Here is a 9,368-nt window from a genome sequence, read left to right on the forward strand (position 1 = left end):
GTGGAGGAGAGTGTGTCGGACGGCCACGCCCCTTCCAGCCTCCGGGCCCCGCTCACTGGCGAGGGGCCGCTGCTGTGAAGCTCCGTTTGTCTGGGAAACGGGGCAGGAAATGCCAAAGTCCGGGGGTCTGGGGCAGCCTGGCGGCGGCGCGTCCCTACTCCCCGGGCCAGGCCGGGGAGGCCGTGTTGTGCTTCGATCCTCACCCGGCCGTGGGAGTGAGGCGGGGGCCGGGCGGAGGGTTCCCGGCGCCGCGGCCTTGCTGTCGTCCGGGTCCCCGTAGAGGTGTGTGTGCAGGCCTCTGGCCCCGCCGCGGGGCAGCACGCCCTCGCCTCTTCGTGCAGCCTAATTCTGGAGAAGGGTGGTGTGGTCGTTAGCACTTCGCAGCGTTCTCTTTGCTTATTAACTTGCTGCTTCATCTGTCTCCTCCCGTTAGAATGGAACCCCGGGCAAGAATTGTCTTTTTTTTTTTTCCTCTTTCTGTCCCCGACGCTTCTCCCAGTGTCTGGCCTTGAGAATGTTTATGAGAAAATGTTAGCAAGAGCGTTCGTCTCCATGTGCCTTTAGGGACAACTCCAGAAGGGCCGCTCCATCAGCTTCTCGCGCTGACCGTTTCAAATTCCAGCGCCTTAAAATTACTGTAGGGGCCTCCCTGGGGGTCCAGTGGTCAAGAATCCGCCTTCCAGTGCAGGGAAGGCGGGTGCCATCCCTGGTCGGGGAGCTAAGCTCCCGCGTGCCGCCGGGCAAAAGACCCAGCGCAGCCAAAAAACGAAGAACAGTTACTGTAAAATGTTAATTTCCAATGAGTTGATGTCCTTCGGTTTCATGGTGTTTATCCGTTCTGTTTCCCTGAAGATCCAGAAGGGCTCAGCACATAACCTCTGGGCCCCTTGATAAATAACAGAGTCGAAGTAAACTGTACCCTAACCCAGTCTCATTTCCAGGCTGCAAACTGGTAACTTTGACTTTGCCTCCAAATATCAAAGGATACATAAAAATTAAAATTTTTATTCTGATTTACTAGCTTAAAAGCAGCTTTTAGCTTATTATTCCAAAAATTGTCACTTTTACGCCATAACCTCATAACCATTCTTACCAAGATGAATATCCTGATTAACTAGGCAGCATAACTAAGCACTTCTACTTGGCTGTCAGACTTTGGGGGGGTTCAAATTCAGTCTCTAAAAGATACTATCCTGTGACTTTGGACAAATTACGTAGCCTCTCTGCCTCAGTTTCCTCATCTAAATCTGGGTAATAATATGTATATTTTAAGGCTTTTATGAGGATTAAGTGAATTAGGTGTTTTAGTATCTGACAGTACTCAATAAGTGTAAGCAATTATTAACCATAAATAGCCAATACTTTATTATAATAATTACTAATATCAGCATATTTTAAAATTAAGCTAAAACTGCAAAGGTGCTTTGAGGCTGCCTCTGCATTCTTAGAAAATAGAACGTGATTCTTCCTGTTATACAGGTTTCTGGGTGTAAGAGACTAATCCAGATGTTACTCTCACTGTGTCTAGAGTTTTCACAGTAAAGTAAAAGCTTTATATAAACTGTCATATTCCTTGAACCAACCCGAATAACAGAATCGTACCTTTGAAAACCTCTCCAGAACTGATCTCTAGTGAGAAGATAAATCCTCCTAGAAGACAACGTGTCAGTCTGCTTAGTTAAGACAGGGCTTCTGAGTTCTGAAGTCTTGCCCATGTGTAGCTAGAACAGAGCCAAGACTATGCACTATCTCTGAAGGCTAAGGACACAATTTCATCCCAAGAGAGGGAAGAATATTATTCCGAAGAGCCTATTACTGTTTCTGTCTGTTCCTTGTTAAGTGTGGCAGGATAATATTAACAGGTTGCCTCCTCCAACCACTATCCTCTTCTCTCGATGTTTTTGTGCATCACTCCACCCCAAACGAGCAGCTCGGCATTCTGTGCTTATTGCTCTAAGGGAAGATGTGACAACAAAGAAAGCGTCCTTCCTGGCTTTGGTGTTGCAAAAGGCTTGGCTTTACAGGAACAAAAAAGACACCTGGCAGAGCAAGAGATTTGGATAAAACATGTTTTGTAAGATCCTGGCTTTCCACTCGAAGAAAAAACTAAAACAAACCCAGCTCCTGTGCCGGGGACCAAGGAGGCTGTGAGTGGTACAGAGGGGAGAGAAGGAGGGGAGCAGTGGGGGCCGGTCTCCACTGTCCCCGAGATAGGGAGTCTGAACCAAGCTCCCCAGTCCCATCGCTGGGACACTGCAGACCTCCATAGTTGGGCTTGTGAGATCCGATAGCAGGAGGAAGGTGTGCCCAGAGACCCGAACACAGCCCAGCAAGGCAGTGGGCCCAGAGAGAGGATATGGACTCATGGGACCCATGGTGGGAGTAGGTAGGTGGCAACTAGACGGACTCTCAAAGACCTCCTGTGCCCTAACTTGGAATGCGAGCAAAACGGTATCCCTGTATATCCAGGTGTGCCGTGGAAGAGGAAAGACACGTCCACACTTCAAGGAAGCTTGCAGAAGGGAACTCTGAGCCCAACAGAGGCTGGGGAAACTGAAGACTGCGTTAAGATGCTGCGTTTCTCACTGGATGCCCATAGACAGATGGCATTGGAAACCAGAGGCTCCCAACCTAAACACTCGTCACCAAACTAGACATTCTCAAATTTAGATCCAACCGCGGGGGTGGTGGGAGATACCAGCAATTGGCAGAGATGATGGTATCACCAACCCTTTGGAAGAGGCAATTCAAAACTGAACTTAAGGTGAGTTATAGAAAAATAAACTTGTGTTTGTACCTTCACATGGGAATAGGCTGTGATAAGGACCCAGACCAGTTTGAAGTAACACCCAACCCCATTGTCAAAGGTAAGAAATCAGGCCCGTGAGCCATGGCCGCTGAGCCTGTGCTCCGCAGCGGGAGAGGCCACGGCGGTGAGAGGCCCGCGTACCGCAAAAAAAAACAAAACAAACAAACAAAAAAGGTAAGAAATCAGGAAGTACACCAGGGACTGGGGAAAAAGCTTCAGGATCTTAGATGTTAAGAGTCAGCCTCTGACAGCAAAATCGGAACTCGGGGAAAAGGTCCACATGCAACTCTCTAAGGAGACAACGTGAATCTGCTCCTAGAAGGAGCGCTGGTGTGGATGAGGTGGCAAGGTGTCGGAGAAGGACCTGCTCTGAGCCGCTCAGAGAAACGGCTGCTTCCAGTGCAAGGTCAATCGTTAAACATTAGAGTGGAAAGGCAGCGCGCAGGCTCTGCCTGCTAGATGTGTGACTCTCTAAGGATAATTGTAGGTCTTCTGAGTGGGAACGTTGAACCAACGGAAGACAGCAGATGCCACCAGGGGACAGCAGAGTCTCTGCCATGAGCAGAAATCATCCCACAGACAGAAATGGTGCCATGCGCTCTGGGCCTGAGGACCCCCATGTGACAAGATCCATCCTGCAGGAGCTGGAGGGGATGCGACAAAAAAGAGTATTGATGACCGGTGCACAGTGACACCAGGTAAGAGGGTTTATGTCTACTCGTTTCCTGAGGAGTAATAAGATTCATTCTAACTGTTTTCCATTGCAAAATGTGTATTTCTCTGATAGACCAAAACCAATGATACACTAATGGGAACCAAAAAAAACACTGTTGAAATCCTTTGTTTTTCTTCTCTCTGAAGAAAAATGTTCACATTCATCTACAAGGACTTCCTCAAAATGGATTTTATAATTGCCACAAACAGAAATAATACTAACCAACACCTACTGCTCATTGCTGTGTGCCAGCCTCTGTGCTGAGTGCTTTACATAATTAATGTTATTTAATCCTCAACATAACTCTGTGTCATAGGTGATCTTAACCTCCTATTTTACTACCAGGCAAATAAGTGCTAGCAAGGTCATGAAAGTTGCCTAATGTGGCCTCCTAAGCCAGTTCACTATGTACTAGAAAGATGGAACCTGACACTCTATATTTAAACCTATAAGTTTTAAACACTGTGTAAGAAACTCCAAGATATTTAAAGGGCCCCGAGCTCCTTGTGACATCAGCACTGGATAATTGGTTTATCCTTCTATAACTTGGCTTTGACCTGGCATCTTAAAACAGTTTAGGCTTCTATACCTTTTGTAAGTCATTCTCTATCTATAGAATGTGAACCGAGGCAAATAAAACACTTTTCCATAGAAAAAGAAAACAATGATAAAATTTCCTCCTAATCACTTCGCACAGAGATTAGAGAGTTGGTGCCAGTCTTCTGGTGTCTCCATGACGGGGCAGAGATTGAAGGCAAAAGAAACTAATAGACATGCAAGTAACAAATCCTGGTGACTGACTGAAGGGTTACCCTAAGTAGAAGCATCTGTATAGAGAAGGTCTGTTAGGACCTTTTTTTTTTTTTTTTTTTTTAATTTTTATTTTATTTTATTTTGCAGTACGCGGGCCTCTCACTGTTGTGGCCTCTCCCGCTGCGGAGCACAGGCTCCGGACGCGCAGGCTCAGCGGCCATGGCTCATGGGCCCAGCCGCTCCGGGGCATGTGGGATCTTCCCGGACCGGGGCACGAACCTGTGTCCCCTGCATCGGCAGGCGGACTCTCAACCACTGCGCCACCAGGGAAGCCCTGTTAGGACCTTTTGATTGACAGAGACTTTTGTGATATGTTGGAGGATTTAGGATTATCTCTAAAGAGGCAACGTAGGATTTTTAGCAGGGTTAACATTAAAAGATTTGCTTTTTTTTTTTGGCGGTACGCGGGCCTCTCACCGCTGTGGCCTCTCCCGATGCGGAGCACAAGCTCCGGACGTGCAGGCTCAGCGGCCATGGCTCACGGGCCCAGCCGCTCCGCGGCATGTAGGATCCTCCCGGACCGGGGCACGAACCCGCGTCCCCTGTACTGGCAGGCAGACTCCCAACCACTGCGCCACCAGGGAAGCCCAAGAGATTTGCATTTTTAAAGATTACTCCAGTTCTAGCATGGAGAACAAAATCAAGGAGCCATAACAGATGGAAGGAGGACTGTGCACCACTTAGTAGTGGTGAGAGGTGACTCTAGCTTGTGCAACGATGCTGATAGTAAAGATGGATAAAAATTGATAGATGAGAAAGCCAAATGGGGAGGGAGGTGTGAAATCAACAGTTCCAAGCAATGGATTGGATATGGGATGTGACAGAGAACGGATGAAGGACAGACCACACCTGGAGATGGGGAGGCTATTTGCGATTTATGGTGGGAAACTGGAAGATAATATTTGAGCGGAATATCCTAAGTCTGGTCTTGGATACGTTGAGTTTGAGGTACCCTTGAGACATTCGAGTGGAGATGTTGAATAGTTAATTGGATATATCATGGGGGAGGTCTAAGATCAAGATGGAAATTTAGGGATCATTAGTATACGGGTGACAATTTCATGGGGACAGGTGTGATTTCGGGGGGAACAGAGCAGAGGGTGAGTAGAGAAGAGGTCCCAGGGCAGAGCCTTGAGGAACCACAACATTTAAAGGCCCAGGAGAGAAGGATATGTCTGAAATGGAGGCAGAGAAGAAAAGTCGGAAACACACCAAGGAAAGAATGTGGTGCCTGGGAGCTCCCTGGCGGTCCAGTGGTTAGCACTCCACACTCTCACTGCCAAGAGCCTGGGTTCAGCCCCTGGTCGGGGAACTAAGATCCCACAAGCTGTGCAGTGCAGCCAAAAAAAAAAAAAAAAACCAATGTGGTATCATGGAAAGAAAATGTTTCAAGGAGAAAGTGAAAAACAGGTTGGCAGGTAAACGTGGGAGGTCAAGTAAAAAGAGGACTGAAAACATCCACTGAATATAGTGACCACGGAAGTCTTTGATGACCTTGCTCTGGCATTAATAATCAATGGTAGTACATCTCTTATGGAATAATTTGGGATTATTAATATCTTAAATTCATAGTAGTAACATTTATTCCCAATAATCTTAACATTAGTTTTAATGTCCTTAAACTTACTGAAAATGATAAGTACAGTATAGAATTCCTGTAAACATTTAAACGTCTTTGGAAAAAGAGGTTTTTTTTGTTTTTTTTGTTTTTGCAGTACGTGGGCCTCTCACTGCTGTGGCCTCTCCCGCTGCGGAGCACAGGCTCCGGATGCGCAGGCTCAGCGGCCATGGCTCACGGGCCCAGCCGCTCCGCGGCATGTGGGATCCTCCCGGACCGGGGCACGAACCCACGTCCCCTGCATCGGCAGGCGGACTCTCAACCACTGCGCCACCAGGGAAGCCCAGGAAAAAGAGGTTTTTTTCCCACAGCATGATCCAGTTCCTTTGGCAGAATGATTTGTGGGAATTAAAAGAACTAACATTGCTGAATATCTGCTGTGTGCCTGATGCTTTCACATGCCTTGTAAGCATCGTCTGCATCCTAGCGTCCATGTCAACCGTTCTAGATCAACACTGATGGCTGGTGGTGACAATCTGAAGTTCAAAAAGGTGAGTTGTCACATGGAAGGTTTTGAGTCCTCTTTCCTATACCACATCCCACCAAAGCTGTGGTGCCCCGAACTGAACTCTCACCTGCAAGTCCCCACACTCAAATTACGTTCTCCTCGTGTCGTACCTTCTCTATTTTTTTAAAAGTATCATGGGCTAGAAATATTTAAGCTCTCACTCTGCAGAAGCAGAAAGCGTCTGGCAGGCAGCCAGTCCTCAGAAATGTTCATTGTCACAATCTGTCGGTTTCCCTCTATAACATTCTCAAATCCACCTCCCTCCTGTTCAGGAGCTTTCACACTTAGATGGAATTGTCATTGATGGGTCTGCCATCTCTAGGTTTCCCCCTAATTTGTAAGAGGAGCATTAAATAACATGATGGATGGCGTTCCTGATAATACCAAAACACAGACTCTACTACTCCCCAAGGCTTTTTCTTGTATTGACCCTCAAAAACAAGTATACAGGAGCTCCCCTGGTGGTGCAGTGGTTGAGAGTCTGCCTGCCGATGCAGGGGACATGGGTTCGTGCCCCGGTCCGGGAAGATCCCACATGCCACGGAGCGGCTGGGCCCTTGAGCCATGGCCGCTGAGCCTGCCCGTCCAGAGCCTGTGCTCCGCAACAGGAGAGGCCACAACAGTGAGAGGCCCACGTACTGCAAAAAAAAAGTATACAAAGGAACATTTTTTTAAGTCATTTTTACAGGTGGCCAGAATAGTACTGTCTATTGAGGGGTATAGATTTCTAGAATTCAAATTCGAAGGATGGCTATGTTTAGTGAAACCAGGGCTTCGTGCTTATATTCTTTTTGCAATCCCTGCTGACGGGTATGTGGTATCAGCTAGGCTTTTAACAGGCTCTGAATTGTGGCTCCATCATTGAGATGACAAGTGACAATGTGAAATGCAGGATTTCTATGCTGTTGATAGGAAAGTCATTCGAGTGCCCTGGATAGCAGACCAGTGTGAAGCAGAGAAGTGAGCTTGTATTTTTGCCCACAGAAAGGAATATCTCACCTTGCTAAGAAGAAAGCTTTCGGAGAGGGTTATGACTTTCCTCAAATCTCAACAATGGATCTATTTAAGTCCTGGAACTCTGCTGGTTGCCCCAGAAATCTGTACTACAAAGCATCATCCAAAAAAAAAGTCAACCTTGACTGTAAAAGCTGTGAGGCTGGTATTTGAATCCCTTTTCACAGAGGAGAAAACCAGGTAGAAGAGGCTAAGGAACATGTCCCAAGGCTATGTTGTCAGAGTTGTCAGGCCATGAAACATGCTGGCTAGGTCACCAAGAGCATTGATCTTTCTCTATCTCAATGTTTGGGAACATCTGCCAATAAAACAGTTTTGTTTTTATCATTAGTGATGATAGTTTTATCATTGTTGCTTTTGAGAAAAAAATAGCCAGCCGGTTCAGCTGCTTCTTGAGTATTCCCTTAAAAGTGACCACTGGAGCATGCTGTTGGAAGGAGGCTGTGTGTTCAGGTCATTAAAAAATAACAAATCTTGGACTTCCCTAGTGGCGCAGTGGTTAAGAATCCACCTGCGAATGCAGGGGACACGGGTTTGAGCCCTGGTCTGGGAAGATCCCACATGCACGAAGCGACTAAGCCCGTGCGCCACAACTACAGAGCCTGTGCTCTAGTGCCCACGAGCCACAATTACTGAGCCCACGTGCCACAACTACTGAAGCCCACGAGCCTAGAGCTCGTGCTCTAGAAGCCACCGCAATGAGAAGCCCGCGCACTGCAACGGAGAGTAGCCCCCGCAAGCTGCAACTAGAGAAAGTCCACGCGCATCAACGAAGACCCGATGCAGCCAAAAATAAATTAATTAATTAAATTTAAATAAATCACAAATCTTTTAAGCTTCAAATGGAGAATTTAGATAATAATTATTTAATACACAGTTGAATTGGAATGGGATATAGGAAAACAGAATGCCTCTGTACTCAAGATTCTTGAGACATGCTGGATGAGGACTCTATTCATTTGAGTTTACTTTTATATCTAGGAAAATACTCAGATATAATAAAGTGATAATACTTACTGAAGTATTTCCATTTAGTAGTATAACATCTACTGAGAAAAACTGTCTTTTCTTTTTTTCTTTTTTTTTTTTTGCGGTACGCGGGCCTCTCACTGTTGTGGCGTCTCCCGTTGCGGAGCACAGGCTCTGGACGCGCAGGCTCAGCGGCCGTGGCTCACGGGCCCAGCCGCTCCGCGGCATGTGGGATCTTCCCGGACCGGGCCACGAACCCGTGTGCCTTGCATCGGCAGGTGGACTCTCAACCCCTGCGCCACCAGGAAAGCCCTAGATTCCACTTATAAGCGATACCATATGATATTTGTCTTTCTCTGACGTACTTCGCTCAGTATGACAGTCTCTAGGTGCATCCATGGTGCTGCAAATGGCCTTATTTCGTTCTTTTTAACATCCGAGTCATATTCCATCGTGTATATGTGCCACAGCCTTTTTATTCATTCCTCTGTCCACGGACACTTAGTAGATTTTTTAACTTACCGGACAGCAGTGTCGGGGAAAGGTGGAGCCGGACCCGGAGCCGAGCCAGGTGGAGCGGCAGCAGGCGGGCCCGGGCTCTGGGAGCCGTGGCCCCAGGCACCGCGCACACCGGCGCCGCGCGGCACAGCCGTGGGCGGGCAGCGCGGACGGCGCAGGGGCGGGCCTGGGCCTCGGAGACGGCGCCGGCCGCCAAGGCTTTTTCCGTGGGCCTGAACACGGGAGTGACAGTGCTCAGCCAGCCGCTGCTCTAGCGAAGCTGCTCATCCTGGGGGATCGCGAACCGATGCCCGCCCCCCACCACTGGGACCGGCGTGCCGGAGAGGAAGGTCCTTTCCCCGCCGAGCGTCTCCACCCAAGCCGAGGACACTGCGCGGTGGGTGGGAAGCTAGGGCTGTGCCGA

This window comes from Mesoplodon bidens, assembly GCF_964165515.1.
Source record: "Mesoplodon bidens genome assembly, chromosome: 1".
NCBI classification, from domain to species: Eukaryota; Metazoa; Chordata; class Mammalia; order Artiodactyla; family Ziphiidae; genus Mesoplodon; species Mesoplodon bidens.